This window comes from Rhinatrema bivittatum, chromosome 6 (assembly GCF_901001135.1).
Source record: "Rhinatrema bivittatum chromosome 6, aRhiBiv1.1, whole genome shotgun sequence".
In the NCBI taxonomy this organism is placed as follows: domain Eukaryota; kingdom Metazoa; phylum Chordata; class Amphibia; order Gymnophiona; family Rhinatrematidae; genus Rhinatrema; species Rhinatrema bivittatum.
This window is the reverse complement of record NC_042620.1, coordinates 169,648,996-169,668,124: the sequence shown is the minus strand read 5'-3', so window position 1 is coordinate 169,668,124 and position 19,129 is coordinate 169,648,996. Positions and strand designations below refer to the sequence as shown.

Below are 19,129 nucleotides of genomic sequence, written 5' to 3'. Positions count from 1 at the left end.
AAGCAGCTTGGAATCTATTTATCTCTTGGGATTCTGCCAGGTACTTGTGACCTAGCTTGGCCACTGTTGTAAGCAGTATACTGGATAGAGATGTGAATCGGAACCGGAATCTGTTCTGATTCCGGTTCTGATTCACATCGTGGTTTTTTTTTTATCTGGCCCAATCGCGGTTTTGTTTATCGACTGCGCCCGAGCCGATAAACAAAAAACCCACCCCGACCCTTTAAAATTAATCCCTTAGCTTCCCCCACCCTCCCGACCCCCCCCAAAAAACTTTTTACAGGTACCTGGTGGTCCAGTGGGGGTCCCGGGAGTGATCTCCCGCTCTCGGGCTGTCGGCTGCCACTAATAAAAATGGCGCCGATGGCCTTTGCCCTTACCATGTGACAGGGTATCCGTGCCATTGGCCGGCCCCTGTCACATGGTAGGAGAACTGGATGGCCCGCACCATTTTTAAAGATGGCGCCGGCCATCCAGTGCTCCCTCATTTAGAAAATGAGGCCCTTGTGCTACCTTGTTTGTGCCACAGTTTTGAAGCCATATGGTGTTCTTCCCACTCTAGCTGCTTCTTTGCTCCTCTGATGGTGACCTGGAGAACTCCTACTACTCCTGGTGCCCCTTTTCAGTACCTTAGGCTTTTCATGCCACTTTTGGTGCCATGTTGACATAGCCTTGATTTGCTGGCACACCTTTACCCTTCTGATGATGTATACCCACCAATTTCATTAAAATGATTAGAAAATTATAATTTTTGAGCCCAATAGGGGCTGCATTGTTTCCCCCTTTGATTATAATGACGAATGCATGAATGAATAAAACAAACTTTTTTTTCATTTGAAGCTAATGAAACAAATATAGGTGTCCTATGAAATGAATGAATGAACCAAACACTTTTTTTTTCCTCTGTACATCCATCCCTACTACTTCCCCAGTTAGTGGAGATTTATCATTTGGAGTCAGCTGTTGTCAGTTCTAATCCTCATTCCAAACCTTATTTCCTTAGAATATGTGCAAAGCACTTATTTATATTTTATATGAGGTTGAGATTTATACTATCTAACTTGCAATAACTACTTTGATAAGAACCATAGCAGAATAACATGTACATCCTTGTAGTTTTTTTTTTCTGATTGCTATTATATCCTGTTCTTATCTCTCACACACTTCATTTAGATATGCTAATTAGACTTTTCTTCCTTTATTAAAATTTCCTAGTTTCTTCATTACTCTGAACTAAAGTAATATTAATATTTCCCAGCTCTCTCAGTGAGGTGAATTTAAATGACTGAATGAAAGTTAATTTCATCTTCACAGGTTAAGTACTTAAGAAGAATAGAGATGAAACATTTGGGTCTCTGTGTCTTATTGTTTCTTGGTGGTATATACTAAAAAAGGATTCCATTTTACTTTATAGAGAAAACATCTCAGCAAAACAAGGTCACAAGTTCTCAAATCTAGTAAGTAAAGATTTGTCTCAGCTGGTAATATTCTAATTTTTTACCCACTGAATGAAGATTCAAGAAATGTCCACTTCTAGAAAAATACATGGGTCAAAAGAAAGAAAATCATGGAGACTATGGGTGATGGTTTTCCAGTAAGAACTTGGGTAAGAACAAAGGTAAGACCTCATACTGTACCCTTCAAATTATAAAATGACTGGCAGAAGCAGAGTCATGTGTTTTGGTCACTAGTATGTGTAGTATTAAGTACCCTTGTACCCTTTCAACAGGTTAACAGAAACAATACAAACTAAAGGAGTTTTTACAGATACATGGGAATAGGGAAGGCATGGGAGAGCATGCTGGTTCCAAACATGTTTACTAACAATGGATGGTCCCTGATTAAGTATTAAGAACAGTTATTTTTCTCAAGAATAATATTAACCTTTGAATGGATATAAAAGTATGACTTATACTTCTAAGAATACACAATTATATGTTTGCACATAAACATTTTTTATGGTATTTTCAATGACAAATGTTTCATGCTGGAAGTACAATAATATTTATAGCTAGAGGATATCCTATCAAATGTGTTAAACAGGCATTCAAAAAGGATTTGCATTCAGACAGAAAAGCTTAGTTAACATAGTAATATAGCAAATGTTTGTTTATTTATTTATGTATGTATGTATGTGTTTATATGACATCATTCCATGTAAGAATCACTAGTTCACAATGGTGTACAGGTTTGACATTCATAAAAAAATACTATAAAACTGAGGTAGGCAAATGTATAGGTAGGAAACTAAGGAATCATTTAGGGACAGAGGGTGCAAAGACAGATACATTTAAGGAAAAACAGCTGGGCAATAGAAGGGTCAAGTGTAGGGGGAATTGGTTACGACAGTTCTGGTTGTGAGACTAATGGCGAACAGGAGTTTATCAGACTCATGGCGAACAGGAGTTTTCTGTCAGACAGTAGGCATTAATGAATAGCCAAGTTTTTAACTCACTTTTACATTTTTTAAAGTCTGTTATTGTTTGCAGGTCCTCTGACATGGAGTTCCACAGTGTTGGGCCAGCGACTGAAATTGCTCGTTCTCTTGTTTGTGTTAGATGAGAATTTTTTATGGTCAGAATTTCTAGGAGGCCTTTGTTTTGTGAACTGAGCATTCATGGTGAAGTATGTGGTTTAAATATTATTCCCATCAGATCATTGTTCTGATAAATATTATTAAATTTTATTGTGAGTACTTTGTAGATTATTCTTGATTGAACAGGGAGCCAATGCAGAATCAGAGTTGGGGTAATGTGGTCATATTTCCTAGTTCCAGACAGTAGTCTAGCTGCAGTATTTTGCAGTAGTGACAGAGATTTTAGGTGACTAGTCAGAAGTCCCAGAGGTAGGGAATTACAGTAATCAAGGTTTGAGAATATTAGAGATTGTAATACCATTCTAAAGTCTGCAGTGTTTAGTAGAGGTTTTAGTCTGTTCAAGATTCATAACTTATAGAAACCAGATTTGATCAGTTTGCTAATGTGGGCTTTCATTGTTAAGTTTTCATCAATTTGAACTCCTAGATCTCTTTCTTGAGTTGCTGGGATTAACTAGCAATTTCTGAGATCTATACCTGGTGGAGTAGATTTTGGAGGGTTTTAGTTCAGACAAATTATTCCTGTTATTTGGAGTTCATTGATTGTTTCATTTGTGCAAGTTTTTCTTTTATTGTAGCCATATATTCAGAGATAAGTGATGCTGTTTTTTCACATGATTTTGTTAGTGGGATATAGAATTGCAAAGCATCAACATATAAAAATAATTTTATTCCTAGGTCTGTTAGTAATTTGCACAAAGGCAGCATATAGATATTGAATAGAGTTGCAGAAAGTGCTGATCCTTGTGGAACACCTGTTGATCATTGGAACGTGTTTGATAAGTGATGTTGAGATGAACTTGGAAAGATATGTTTGCAAGAAATGAGGTGAACCATTTCCTTCGATCCCTATCTTTCTCAACTATTGGCAAAGTAGATTATGGTCAACAGCATCAAAGGCTGCTGTGAGATCCATCAGCATTAGGCAGTAAGATTTTTTAGTGTCAAAGCCTCATAATATAGGGTTAGTTAGGGATTATAGAACAGTTTCCATTGAGCGATTCTTCCGAAATCCAAATTGGTTAACATGCAGGGTTTTATTGTCTTCTAGATGAGACTCTAATTGGGTAAGCACTGCTTTTTCAAGAATTTTTGTGATGAAGGCTAAATTGGAGATTGGACAGTAGTTGTCCCAGTCATCAGATCTTCCTAATTTATTTTTTAAGATTGGTTTTATAACTGCCAGTTTTAGACCATTGGGCATATGTCCTTCTGCCAAGGCAAGGTTGACTATTATTATGATTGTAGGGGTTATGGTTTGGTTTACTTCTTTCAGCGAAGAGGCAGGAATCAGGTCAAGTGGATGAGTAGCTGGTTTTAGTTTAATTATGATTTTGTTTATCTCCAGTTTTGATACTATGTCAAATGATGACAAATTAGCATGAGCATTAAGGTCATCTGATTTGTTAATAGGGTAGGTATAGGTGATTTGCTGTTTCAATCTCTGTATTTTTTCAGTTAATGCTGTAGCATATTCATTAGATGAAGTTTTTGAGAAATTATTGTTCAAAGTTTGGAGTGCAGAAGGGTCTTTTATTAGACTTTTAACTGTTTCAAACATGTTTTGAATTGAAAACAACTCTGTGTATTTGTTTTGCATAGTAGTCTTTTTTGAATTTATTCGTTAGTTTTCTGTAGTATGAGAGGTATGATTTGTATCTTCTTAGGTATTCACCTGTCATTTTTTTTTGCCAGAGTTTTTCAGGTTTTCTCAGGGTTTTTTTGTTTCTTTCAGTTCTTCATTGTACAAGGAGTTCATTTTTTTTAGATTATCATAATTTTTGTTTGAAGTTTTGGTTTGGAGTGGGTTATACTGGTCTGCTATTTCCTTGATCATTTTTCCCCACCAATCAAATGCCTCAGCGCAGCTGTTTAGATTTAGGTTGTTTATTTTGGTTTCTAATACATTAGTTAGTGTGTCAGTTTTAATTTTTGTTCTGTATGTTTGAGCGGTTTTGATTTCAGAGCTAATCACTGAATGTTTTTTATATATTAGATCTGCTTTAATTAGATGGTGGTCAGACCAAGGAATTATTTTGTGTTTAGTACTTATATTATAATTATTAGAATTTGTGAATATGAGGTTGAGAGTATTACCTGCTTTCTGTGAGGCCTCAGAGATATATTGAGTCCATCCTAGGGCTTCCATTGCTTCTAGGAACATATCACAAGAGTTGGATTGTGGAGAATCATTTACATGAAGATTAAAGTCTCCTAGTATTATTGTTGTCTCTGGTGCAGGGAATTCATATATGAAAAGTTCAATTAAGGGTATACAGTCCTTTAAGAGTAGGCAGGGAAGGCAGTATATCAATCCATTGTTAATTTGTTTTAATTTTAAAATGGCTTCTTCGTAGGGAGGGTAGATTTCAGTTTTCTTAAGTGTTAATTTGAGTTCCTTTCTGCAGATAATTAGTAAACCACCTCATTTTCTTTTTTGTCATGGTATATGGAATAGATTGTAATTTGGATATGATGGTTTAGTAGTACATTGTCTTTGTCATATAGCCAGATTTCAGTTATGCAGAATATTTAGGGTTGTTGGTAATTGATAATATCATTGATAAATGGGATTTTTCTTGAAATAGTGTGCATTCAGTAGAAGGGTGAATAGTAGGCATGTTTTGATACTTTGGTTTTTAGTGCTTGTTTTGCGTTGCAGAGTTTTTTTAGTAGAGTTTGGATTTTTGTTTTTGTTGTTTATAAGGTCGCCATTTTTCCCTTATCCTGTTATTGGTAATATCCTGTTTTTTAATTCCATGTTTGATTTTTGGAGCAAATGGCAGAGCACTGTAGGTCGATGCAATGGTTACATTGAGCACTTGCGCAGGTGTAACTGAGATATAGCTCTCACGAGTGGTGTTAGGTAGTGGTGTCCTCTGGGCTCCTCTGGGCCTTCTAGGGTCCTCTAGGTCCTCTGGGGACCTCAGTGTATCCTGGGGTCCTCAGATGTTACTGAGGTATAGTTCTCAGGTGTTAGGTAGTGGTGGGGAGCTCTGTGTCTTTTGGGGTCCTCTGGGTTCTTCTAATGGGGTTTCCTGGGTCTTCTGGATTCTTATTGGGTCTTCAGGGTCTTCTGGATTCCTGTGGGGTCTTCTGTATACTATCTACTAGGGCTTTCTGTAGATTTCTGTCTACTAGGGTCCTCAGTGGTCAGGAGGTCCTGATTTTGTTCATCCTGGGAGCCGGTGCAGGAGACCATGTTAGCCGGTGAAAGAGCTGGCAGGGGCACAAGCACGGGCGCAGGCACAGGAGCACAGCACTTCAATCAGGTGGTTGGGCAGCCCCAATCCTAATGTCCTGACCTACCTCTGATGGGCCTTATACAAGGCTGAAAGATTTGGGCTGCAGCCATATGCCTCATGCTGGCAGCAAGGGGCTGAGGCCATGAATGCAGGCTGAAGGCAGCAGGCCTCTGAAGGCCTGACTCCAGGCCAAGAGTGAACACCGGCTAGTACTTCTCTGCTGGGCACCATCCTACTATCTATAGCCGGCAATTTGGCAGGGCAGGTCATGTGGTCCTGGTGGGAGTTTGGTCAGACGGGCAGGTGAGAGGTAGGAGCAGGCCAGGGTCTCAGGAAGCAGACAACGGCCAGACCTTCCTTGCCAGGTGCGGATCCGATGGTCTGAAGCCGTCATTTGGGTATGGTAGATCGCACCTACCTGGTCAGGTGGGTGGGAGGCTGGTCAAAGGTTTTAAACCGGTGGAAGAGGGGTTGCCAGGGGTGGAAGATGGACAGACGCCAAGCCGAGCTGAATCACTCACTGCTCTAAGATTGCAGCTGCAGCCACATCAGCTGCCTCCCTGCACCTTTGCCATCAAAGTAGGTCAAGAGTACATTGTGCAAATCACATCTTTGTGTACCTTTCCTCACTCAAAATCACATCATATCTTCACTACTACAGTTTTACATTGTGCATGTAAAACTGTCCCCAAACCCCAGACCACCACCAAACCTCACCTCAAATTACTAGTTGACCTTCCTACAGTGGTATAAATAGTTGACTAATATGTGTGCCTCCCCAGAGGCTCTCTCTCTCTTTCCCTCTCCCTCTCCTTTGTTATGCTATTGCACACAATGATAAACACCCTCGCTTTCATAAACTTCTCCCTTTCAACTAAATTTTAAAAATTTGTATACGCATCTTGTGACACATTATTTATTGTGGGTTTTATGGTGTTATCGCGGGCGTTAGGGCACTAACGCCCATGATAAGGCTCTAACACTATTTGATAAATGACTCTGGTATATGTAAAACTGGCTATATGACCTTAATCTAGCAAATACCATTACTTTAACAATTTTTTTTAAAAATTAACTTCTTTTGAAAAAGAAGCAGGTTTGTCTTCCTTACAAATATACATTTTCAATTCAAAAACAAAAATGAGAAAATTGGACTTTTTACTATTGCAAATTATTTGTAAAATGAGCATTTTTAATTTTGTATATTCAAGGAAGCAAATTAGCATTAGCCCATTGATTTCAGATTTTTTTTTTTGAATGCACCAGTTTTGTACTTTTCACTTCTATAGGTAAAGTAGTGCTTTATCTGCCAAAATAACCCTTTAAAAACTTATACAGTCAATACATGCACACACACTGGACTTGTATATGCATAGTTAAGAGGCATTCCACAGGGAGAGGTTTGGCCATGCCCAGTACAAAGGCTGACTTGTAATGAATAATATTTGAGAATCAGTGGTGAGTTTGGAGTTCAAAATGAAGCCAAAGCTTCGAACTTAGTGGTTGAAGGGCACAACAGATCCCTATAGGATTAATCTAGAGTTGATGTGGGTGTGATCCATTTTTTCATTGTAAAAATTATGCGCATAAATTCCCTCAGTAAAACTACATGCACCAAATTGCAAGTTTAATTGTGTGTGTGTATTTTTTCAATGGTGTGTGTGTTAATTTTCAAAGTGGACTTATACACGTAAGTCTGTTTTGAAAAGTGGTATAACTTAGGCACTTTTTTGCCACCTAACTGATGTGTAATGTTTCAAAATTATACCATTCTTGTGCAATTTTCCACTCAACACTTTGGGGAAGTTTTTGCACAAAGGTAAAATATATAGATTTCTTATTAAATTATTTACAAAGCAAAATTGTATCTTTTCTAATCTTTAGATTTCCTTTTCATTACTCTATTAATATTACTGTAAACCAGTGCTATTTATTTACACTGGCCTCCCTTGAAACATAGCTATATCTCCTTTATGTGATTTTATCCAGGATACCGTAAAAGTAATGTATAAAAAGGGTTCATACAAGGATGCTTAGTTGATTTATAAGTTGCTTATGCGGAACCATGTCAAAGGCCTGAATGAAATCCAAAGATACTATATCCAATGCTCTCCCCTGATCCAATTCTCTGGTCATCCCATCAAAGAAATCAATCAGATTTGACTCGCAAGACCTAGGTCTGTACAGTTAGACTTTCTATAGAAAATAACAGGTGTAGGCTTGAACATACAATCTATGCACATCATTTTCATCATCATCATCAACATTATTATTTATATCATGCTCTTCCAGCAGATGAGTTCAGAGCATATTATGAAATAGAGGGTTTTACAAATGGCTGTGGCATGCTTCTGAGACCATCAAACAAAATAAACGAGGGGGTTTACAATGCATGGGAAGTGTAAATATAAGATAACAGGTACCTAAGAACAGGTGTAATGGACAGCAGTAATAAAAATCAAATGATATAAGAATGGGGGCAAATACAGTAGTAATACAAAATCAAATCAATCTTCCTAAGAGGAATGGCAGTCTGTATCACCCTAATAGAATATCAGAGGCTGTAGTTAGCAGGTAGGAGACGGGATTGGGGAAGCAGCATATACAGGCAACACACGATGCCAATATGTAAGATAAAGTAAATTAATGTTGTGAAGCTCTAGCCTGATGAGTCAAGTGGCCTAAGTTGAGGAAGACAGAACAAAAGAGCATTAGACATGGACCAAATGCTTCTATAATCAGCCAGGTTTTTAGTTTTTATCCTGAAGGTGAGAACATCAGGTATAAGTCTGATGTCCAGGGGTAAAATGTTCCAGAGGGTAAGGTCAGATTCATCAGAGGTTCTCTTTCTCATGTTGGCAAGCCACATTTTCTTGGGGGCAGGTACTACCAGGCGAGTGTGAGGCAGCATGTGCAAAGGGCAGGAGAGAGTATAAAATGAGTGAGTTGAATAGGAATGGTGGTGCCAGGCCCTTTAGTGCAGCTGGAGCCTTTCTGAACCACTACAACCCTCTTCCCTCCCCACAAAACAAGCATCAGGGACTGGGCCTACTGTCTGGACTTACCTCTGAACCCCCTTCTGTCCAATAAAACAAACCTTAGAGCCTGAGTGAGAGAGGTATTGGTGGGGGAGCCACTTGTCAATAGTGATCATAACAGAGAGAGAGCAGTAGAAAAGCATGGTATGTGAAAAAGAATGTGAGGATCTGTGTGAAATAGTCTCTCCCCCAATCCTACTCTGTTGAAAAGCTGAAATATGTACATATTAATCCCATCAGAATTTTGTGCATTCCACAGTTCTACTTCCTTTGTTTCTACAAACTAAGGGGGTCATTTATCAAAGTGCTATAAGGCGTTTTCACATGCAAAAATGCATTTAACACATGCAAAAAATGCCTTTAATGCATGCAAAAATGCCATGGGGTGATGCAAATGACAAAAGGGGGAGGATATTTTGGCCAAGCTCACAGTTTTGTGAAGCCAAATTGCATAGCTTTAATGTGAATTTTAACTATACCTTTTTCATTTGTGTAAAGCCATGTGATAGGGCTTTCTTGTGCATTGTGATGTTTTTGCACATGCTGTTTGTAGCTCCTGGAGATGCAGCCTAGCTATCAGGTCCCTCCTACAGGAGAGAGAGGGAGAGGGAGGGAGGGAGAGAGAGAGAGAGAGAACCTAGTCATAATGCTCTCACACTAGATAGTATTTATTTCTCTATGGGAGGCCCAGCTAGTAACTCGAGGTGAGGTTTAGGTATTAGTGTAGGGGGTTAGGGGCCACTTTGACATTCAAAGTGAGATGTACAAACAGAACAGTGCTCTCTTGTGAAGATTTGATGACCTTCGGAGTGAGGAAACTCACTCAAAGATGAGATTTGTGCAATGTTCTCTCAACCTAGCTTGATGTTATCCAGGTAGAGAGTCCATCAAGCTAGGTTGAGAGAACATTTCACAAATCTCATCTTTGGGTGAGTTTCCTCACTCCGAACGTTATCAAATCTTCACAAGAGAGCACTGGTCTGCTCGTACATCTCACTTTGAATGTCAAAGTGGCCCCTAACCCCTACACTAATACCTAAAGCTCACGTCGAGTTACTAGGTGGGCCTCCCATAGAGATATAAATATCTATCTAGTGTGAGAGCATTATGGCTAGGTTCTCTCTCTCTCTCACTCACAGCTAGGCTGCCTCTCCAGGAGCTTAAAACTACTAAACATGGTCCCCAGTGGTTGTATGTAGGAAATACAACAACTCTGGCACTTATCACATAGGTATTAGCATAAACTGCCTATTACCATAAAACACACCCCTTTTCCTATCACATGTGATATTTAGTGCATTTTGATAAATCCAGGGTTAAGCCCTGTGTATTTCCTTCTTTGACCTTTACTATTACATTTGAAGTAGCAGTGATCTTAAATACACATAAAAACATGCTTATAATTTAATTCGAAAGTGCATATACCAATTTTTAAATAAAGATTATCCAAAGTGGTTTGAAATAACATATAAAATTCTTTTATAAACAAGCAAATTAACATATACAATAAAACAATGAACAAATACAGGATAAAATTTGTGAATATGTAATAAACAAAAATAAAATAATAAACAATGACAAAACAAAAAAACAAGACAATAGCAGAAGTTAAAACAATATAATCAACTAAATAATAATCTGAAATTTTTGAATACCCATGTTGTTTTAATAAAAGTTAAGAGATGAATTGTCAGCCACAATCAGGCTAGCAAAATTTAGAGATGGGCATTTGTTTCCAACAAATGCCAACAATGCAATGAATGGGGCTATTTTTAGTTCATTAAAAATGGAATGAATCACATATAGCCTTGTCTGAAAATACCAGAAAATGTTCAAGTATTTTTACATTTATGGCATTTTTTAAAATAAAAAATATACTTTCAATGGCTCTTACAGAGCTTTCCTGGGCTAAAAATCTGGCCTGAGACTGGTCCTGTGCTGAAGCCTACCTGGCACCAAGGTCTGCCTTGAGGTGGCCAGGCACTGAAGCCTACCTGATGCTGGGGCCTACCAGGAGTCAGGCCAGTGCCAAGGCCTAATTAGCACCAGCAGCCCTGAGTTGGCCTAGTGCCAAGGCCTACCTAATGCTGGGGCCTGCCCCAAGCCATTCTGACACTAGGACCTGCCTATTACTGGGGTCTGTCCTGAGCCATGGCCGGTACCAGGAGCTGGTCAGGGCCAGGGCTGGGACTGAGACTCACTCTCCTTCCCTCCTTCCTTTAAAATTTCTTTGGCCAGGGAGCTCCTGCCCTGGCCACCAACATACCCCTTTCCAGGATCTTCCAAAAAAGGCAGGGTTCATGAAAGTTTAAAATTGCATCATCTGCCTGGAGGATGGTGCCAAAATGACATCGTTTCAGTGATTTCCTCCAGTATGGCTGTTGCCACTTTGCTCTATGGCCCTCACTATGCTAAGAATCCAATTTTCTCCAGGAACATTACAATGACTAGATTTTTATCATGATAAATATGTTTTTGGACTGAGTTGATAAAATTTGAAATATCCTTCCTTGGTATATCAGTTTGCCAAATGGTGGACTGGTTGATAGTTATGAGACAATGTGTTGACACTTCTTTTCAGTATGATGAACTTTGCCTGTGTTGGTGTGAATTCAAGTGACTGAGTTTATTTCTGAGCAGACATGGATAAGTCACAATTGATTTTCTTTTCAGGATTATCCGTCAGTAAAGCAACTAGTCAAAGACTCATAATTGTATGTACCCAAGTGATTTTCATGCAAATATATCCTGGGCAAGCAATATCTTTATAGGAATGTCATCTGCCTTCAAAGGCCAGATATATCTATTATTCAACAATGTTCACAGCAAGACAGGTTTAACAGGACTTGAAACTATAGTTATTATTGTTTGCAAATAGAATCAACTAGCACCAGCAACTTTTGATTTCTTATCCCTGCAGGTAGTTGTGTAGAACAGAATTGAAGTAGATTTATGGAACAGTAAATATATGTTTATCTGTGTTCATGTTTATATGGAAGAATGGGAGAAGTTTAAATATGGGGAGAACATAACAATTAAAATGCCACAACCTTTTATGGGCATAATTTATGGAAGCATGGTGGGCTTCATTTTCATGTGCTGGTGTGTAACACCTTTCTGTAGCATTAACTTTATCATAATAGATGGAGGCAAAATAATAGGTTAGATGTTGCTTACTTTCTTAAATAGCTGTATTGATATAATTAGTATTCTTCCTTCCCTCCTCCTTTCAGAGAGTAAGACAGAAGGGGAGAATGCAATTTATGAAGAAGCGTGGACCCTTGTGACTCCCGTGCCACATGTAAGTACCTGTTAAGACTCCCTGTACCTTCTCCCTGATCAGACATTGAACTGGCACAGCACATCATTTGGTGTGGGCTACAACAGCATGACTTCTAAATTATTCAGCTTATCTTAAGAGGGTGCATGCAAGTACTTTCCTTTCATTTTTTTAAAATTCATTTTTCATTTCCTTTGATGCTTATTTTGATTAATTTCATTCGTTTGAACCCAAATTTTTGAAAAAGGGAAAAAAAATGTTAAAGGAAGTGGTACGATTCCGCCTCCTACTTTCAATCTTTCACCCCTCCCCCCCCCACCCAGTACCACCAAAATAAAATAATTAACTCCCACAGGCCTTCTATCTATTCTCCCCACCTCTCCCCTCCCACTGATGCAGCTTACCTATGCATCGGGTTCTAGTGGTACAAATGGGGGCAAGAACCAATCCCCAGTCAATCCTGTCCCTGTTGGGTTCCAATTTGAAAATGCTGCTGGTTGGCCCTGAGGCAGGTACAATTCTGCGATATGAGCATATGATGTGCAGACATACCACAAGATGCTGCCAGTCTCAGGGTAGCCTGGTGGTAATTTTGAAAACCTGCCGCAGTGGGGCAAGAGCCACGGAGGATAGCTCCTGTTTCACTTGGACTGCTGGAATCCCATAGATGGGAAGCTTCATTGAGGAAAGGAGGTGGGGAGATAGGGTAAGGCCTGAGGACAATTGTTTTATTTCAGCGGTGTTGGTGGGAGTGAGGGTGAGGCCTAGCAGTGGCAGCAGAAGCAACAAGAGACTGAGTTAGGGGCCCAGGGCTACATTGCAAAATGAAAAAAAAAAAATGAATTTCATTGGGTTTTTCTTTTCATTTCATTTTCAGTTAACATATAAGAAAACAATAGGGATGTACTTTTGTTTAAAATGAATGGATAAAACTAAAAAAATGAGTCCAGTTTTGTTTTGCTTTTTGCAAAAATGTATGAAAATGTTCAATTGTTTTTGGATACATTATAGTATATGGGGCAAGGAAAATTGCACCTTTTTTTTTTTCTCTGCAAGCCAAAGTGGAGCCAGGATATTAGGACAAGGACAGAGGGCTAGTCAAGGTGAAGCAGATTTTTAACCGGCCTATCCCAGTGTAAATACCTCATTTTTTTAATACCTGAAACAGAATACAAAATTTACTTTTGAGCAGTCATGATTTTGTTCTTTTATTTGTTTGCTGGATTTTAGAGAGAGATTCTGCAGCTCTTTCTCTGTGAAAGAAAAAGTTTGCAAAATATAAGAGAAAAAAGGTGGGTTGTAGCCTGTTGCCTCCTGTTGTCAGCTTGGCACTGTGTCACTTTGTCAGAGGCGACACTGTAATCTTGTTCTCTGTTACAGGGTTACACTATTATTCAACAGTGGTCAAAGTTTATCTCTGTCTGCAGCACAGAGAGATCAGTGTTTCACAGATGTGGAATACAGCTGCAGTAACTCTGTGACTGGCAGCTAAGTACAGAAGCCTTTTCCTTGGTCTATGACCTTCTATATGTGGAAAAATGAATCAATCTTTTGTACAATGTGTGTGTGGGTGACTCTTCCACAAACTGTATCACTGGCAGTAAAGGGTAGATGTGACACTGACAACAACTGGAATAGGAAGCGAAAAGGCTTTTTATCCACAGGGTCCTAGGGCTGATACAAATAGCACTATTGATGATAGTAAGAAAACCAGGATTCCTCTACCCAAAGTAAAGATTTTTAGGAGGGCAAAACCAGCAGCTAGAAAGGCACAGGTAGGCTAGATAAGAAGCTGGAAGAGCATCTGCCTGCTCCCAACCCACTGTTGCTATGTTGCAGGGTCAGAAGAAGGCAGAGCCACTGGAGAGTGGCATCAGACATGGTGAGTCACTAGAGAAACTAAAATCAGTATAGCATGCACCTCATTTCTTCCTAATCCTAAGCACTTTCTATAGGAGATCTTAAGATAATCTACTAATTCGCTAGACGCTCGGTCCAGCCACAGTATAGACATATGTTCTAGGGATGTGAATCGTTTTTGAACGATTAAAATTATCGTCAGATAATTTTAAATTTGTCCTAAATCGTTAGAGTGCACGATACAATACAAATGCCCCTGATTTATCGTCAGGGGCATTTGTATTGTATCGTTAAATAGGACACGGGAATTATTTGGGGGAGGGCGGGAAAACAGACACACCAAAACAACCCCTAAACCCACCCCGACCCTTTAAAACCAATTCCTTACCCTCCCCCACCCTCCCGAACCCCCCCAAAATGTTAAATTACCTGGTGGTCCAGTGGGGGGGGGGGGGGGTCCCGGCGCGATCTCCCGCTCTCAGGCCATCGGTGCTATTTTGGCTGCCACTAATTAAAATGGTGCCAATGGCCCGATAAAAATAAAACCCACCCGACCCTTTAAATCAACCCCCCTTAGCCTCCCCCACCCTCCCTACCCTTTTTTTTAGGGAGGCCCGCGCCGCTAAGAAAAAAAACCCACCCGACCCTTTAAATCGACCCCACCCTCCCGACCCCCCCAAAACCTTTTAAAATTACCTGGTGGTCCAGGGGGGCCTCGGGGGGCCTCGGGGAGAGATCCAGGGGGGCCTCGGGGAGAGGAGATATCCAGGGGGGCCTCGGGGAGAGATTTCCCGTTCCCAGGCATCAGCTGTTCTAAAAAAAAATGGCGCCGATGCCCCTTTGCCCTTACCATGTGACAGGGTATCCGTGCCATTGGCCGGCCCCTGTCACATGGTAGGAGCACTGGATGGCCAGCGCCATCTTTAAAGATGACGCCGGCCATCTTTACTCATCAGCCCCTATTATAGAGTATAGTATAATAGGGGCTGATGAGTAAAGATGGCCGGCGCCATCTTTAAAGATGGCGCTGGCCATCCAGTGCTCCTACCATGTGACAGGGGCCGGCCAATGGCACGGATACCCTGTCACATGGTAAGGGCAAAGGGGCATCGGCGCCATTTATTTTTTAACAGCTGATGCCTGGGAACGGGAAATCTCTTGCCGAGGCCCCCCTGGATCTCTCTCGCCAAGGCCCCCCTGGATATCTCCCTGAGGCCCCCCGAGGCCCCCCTGGACCACCAGGTAATTTTAAAAGGTTTTGGGGGGGTCGGGAGGGTGGGGTTGATTTAAAGGGTCGGGTGGGTTTTTTTTTTTTTAGCGGCGCAGGCCTCCCTAAAAAAAAAATTAGCGATGTGAATTGGAATCGGAAACAATTCCAATTCACATATCTTAATGATCAGATTTCCCCCCACCCCCCCAGCCAAATCTGATCGTTAAGACGATCTGGCACACGATTCACATCTCTAATATGTTCTCAACCTCTAGTTTTTTGCTATCCTTTTATGTCCAGGCTACTCTAGCCCCCCAAGTTCTATCTCCTTGTTTTATATAACTGCGCTTCGGCCTTCCTGTTATTTGGTTATGTTTAGGTAGTCCCTAAGTTCCATGTAAACCGGTCTGATATGAATCTTGTCATGAATTTCGGTATAGAAAAATGTTAATTAAAAAAGGAAAGTAAATAAATAAATAAGTAAGTAAATAAATAATTCAGATGAACCACTTTTGAGATTTTGTGAGTATGAGGACATTATGGATGTGCATTTGAAACAAATGCAAAAAACATGACAAATGAGGATATTTTCTATTTATTGTAAATGAAACAAATTGAAAACAGCCTCCAACGAAAATACCCTAAACTTTTGGGGTATTTTGGGGTATTTTCAGTTTTGTACATTGAAAAAATAAATGGGTCTCAGTTTGGTCCCATTGCTGAAGCCTAGGCCAGGTGCAATGGCCAGAATCCTTTCAATAATACCCACGCCTAGACTGAGGTCCAATGCTAGGGCTCAAACCAAGGCTTGGTCCCATTATGAGGATTAAGCCCAAGGCTGGATCCCATTGCTGAGGCCCAGGTCTAGGCCTAGGCCAACACTGGGGCCCAACTCAAGGCCAGGGCCTGACCCAAGGCTAGGTCCCGTTGCTGAGTCCCAGGAATAGGTCTAGGCCTGTAGGCCCAAGACCAGGCCTTCCAACATTTTATTTCTTTTTGGATTGCCAAAAAATGACATTGACCACTGGAAGGATGCATTACAGTGACATTACTGCAGGCTATCATTCCTGCAGACAGCATAATTTTTTTAGCAATCCAAGAACAAAGACGAGATTGGAAGGAATGATCCTGGGCCTCTAGGCTTAGGCCTAGGCCTGGGTCTCAGTGACAGAACTTGGCCTCAGGCCGAGCCCTGGTGTCAAGCCTTGGCCTTAGCAATGGGACCCAGCCTTAGGTCTGGGCCAAAGCCTGGGCCTTGCTGATGGCACCCAGTCTTCATCCAGGCCCTGGCTTCAGACATTTATTTATTTATTTGTTTTTATATACCGGTGTTCGATCTGGAATATCACATCGGTTTACATTGTAACTTGGTTTTAGGAAGGGGGGGGGGGCCCTTCCTATTTACATTATAACTTCGAGAATGCTTCTTATTTAACATTTTAAATTCAATTCAGAGATAGTGCATACAATAACAATTAATCGGAAACGAGAATAATATGACTTCAACATATAGTATAATATCACATGATTAATTCTAACTGTAGCTTTAGCAACAATGGTAACAAATGGGAACAACGTTAAGTCCAACAGCTTGTGTTGTGTCTTGGAATACAACAGCATAAAAATAATGTTATCTATATTGGTTGACATATAACTAAGATGGGTTACAGCAAAGCGTTCTATGGGGGTATTTTATAGAATAAACACATAAATAATGTAGCTTACAGTGGTTCAGCAATGAATTCAATGAGTGTCCATGAAGCAGAGGTAAAACTAGACCTGGTCCTCAGCAACAGGAAATAGAGGCTGAACCATAGAATCAGGCCTAGGACCTGGCTTCAGGCTTAGGCCTTGGCTATGGGACCCACCCTTTTGGGCCTGGGCCTTGGCAGCAGGACCTGGTACTAAGCTTAAGCCATAGTGATGGGACCCAGCCTTGGTCTGGGCCCTGCTTTGAATTTAAGCCTAGATCTGAGCTTTAGTAATGGGACCTATTCTCAGGGTGGGCCCTGGTATCGGGCCAAGGCCTAGGGCTGGGTCTCAACCATGGGACCTGGCCTCAGGCTGGGCCATGGAATCAGGCCTAGGTTTTAGTGATGGGACTGGCCTTGCTTCCCCCATTGACTTTAATATAACATGAAAAATGAAAGGAACGAATAAACACATTTAGGTTTTTTTTTCCAACTATTCTAAACCAAACAAAGATAAGTGATCTATGAAATGAATGAACAAACTGAAAGAAACATTTTTTCTCTGCATATCCCTAGAGGATATTGAAGATTTAGTAGCTCAGGAAGATTTGGGGAGTCTAGTACTAGCATGCTAAACACCATAGGTAGGAGAAGGCAGCAGCAAGTAATATCAGTAGGACTCAGTAGCATACCCCAAGAACATCTGGTAGTGGAGAATGTGAGATATGTCCTTTGCCTTTTTCTAATCTACACCCAATATCAGCCCCAGCAGCAACAAACAAGAAGAGTGAAAGTGAACCAGCAATATGACCAGCTTTTTTCAGAAAGTATACACTGACAGAAGGACATCTATAGTCCATCTTTCAAACAGTGGCATCATTTACAAATACATTGGTTTCAGGGTAAGCCACTAGTACTAGTCTAGGGACTACATCCTCCATTTTAAACAGGAGAAGCAGCAGGAAAGATGTGTTTCAAGGTCAAATAAAATTCAGTAAATATACAGCATACTAGCAGGGTTCATGTTTTAATTTTTGGTTTAGCAATCAGTTATAATTAGATTTTGATTCATTTGTTTAAGCATAGGCTTACAAATTAAACCTAATTAGAAAATGTTTGGTTTCTTCTAGACAATGTGCAACATGCTCCAACAGATATTGTGAAATGAAATGAAATATTATATTAAAGTGAAAGCCTGTTGGATCTTATAGCTGCTGTGTTGGTTTAAAAATAATTAAAGCGTGCTTCATCTTTTACTGATTTTATTTTCTAAACGAAGTAGCTCACTTGTCAGAATACTCTGCTATTAAGGTTACCTTTATATTTATTAAATGCCCTCATCGCTGTCTCTATTCTTCAAACTTCTAGTGCAGGTCAGGCCAGCACAACCCATTAGGTAGCACAAGTGGCCACTTAGGCGGCTCAGTTCAAGACTACTGCTACCTTATCACTGTTCTTCCTTCTCCTCCTGTTTCCCCCATCCCCCCTGCCAGCAGCTCCACTGACAGTCTTCCTCTTCTCATTTGGCCTCCAAGTTGCTGTCTGAAGGTGATTGAGCTGCACATGGGAGAAGGTGGCATCTGCCCGCAAACATGAACAGCTGTGGACCATCTCTGAGCATGGGAACTGAACCAGCAGCAAGTACTTACAATCTCCACAGTAGCCCCTCTTCCTCTAGTACAAATTTAATTTTCAGATAAGAAGCACATATAGGAGGAGAAGGAGAGGCCACAGTAGGGACAATGAGCACACAGCTCAGTTGATTCAGGATAGTGATGAGGCACATTGTGGGTGAGGGAAGAAGTAGAAAAAGTAGAGCCATGGGAAGGGGAACATTGGGAAAGTGATTTGAGCTATTGAAGGGTAGTAGAGGAGGCATTGGCACTTCAAGGTGGAAGTGGTAGAGGGTGGGATGACGCATATTCACACAACCTAGAGTAGTAAAAAACTTAAGATATAGTCCTGATACAGAAAGTTATCTGGTAGAAGAGTCCAGTGCCACAGTGAATATCTTTAGAAATTTGATTTATTGTTCAGGCTTGGAAGTACCTTAGAAATCCCACAGGCATGAGAGGGGGAAGTGGAAAAAGAGGAGGGGTTACCACAAAGTTTGAGAACAGATAGGCTTTCAAAGTTCCTATGGTGCGTGCTGCTTGCTTGTTTTCCAGAACCATGCTCAGAAGATACTGGGAAACCTGATGATGGATCC

At 40.5% G+C, this 19,129-nt stretch overlaps 1 long non-coding RNA gene across 1 annotated transcript in view; it reads left to right on the top strand.

Annotated features, from left to right (window-relative positions):
• LOC115093285 overlaps positions 1–12,184 on the top strand; it is a 29,480-nt gene extending 17,296 nt beyond the window's left edge. Inside the window, exons 2-3 of the long non-coding RNA XR_003857265.1 lie at positions 1,415–1,457; positions 12,113–12,184. This is a non-coding gene — a long non-coding RNA (uncharacterized LOC115093285). The remainder of the gene's footprint in view (positions 1–1,414; positions 1,458–12,112) is intronic.
• Positions 12,185–19,129: the final 6,945 nt, after the last annotated feature.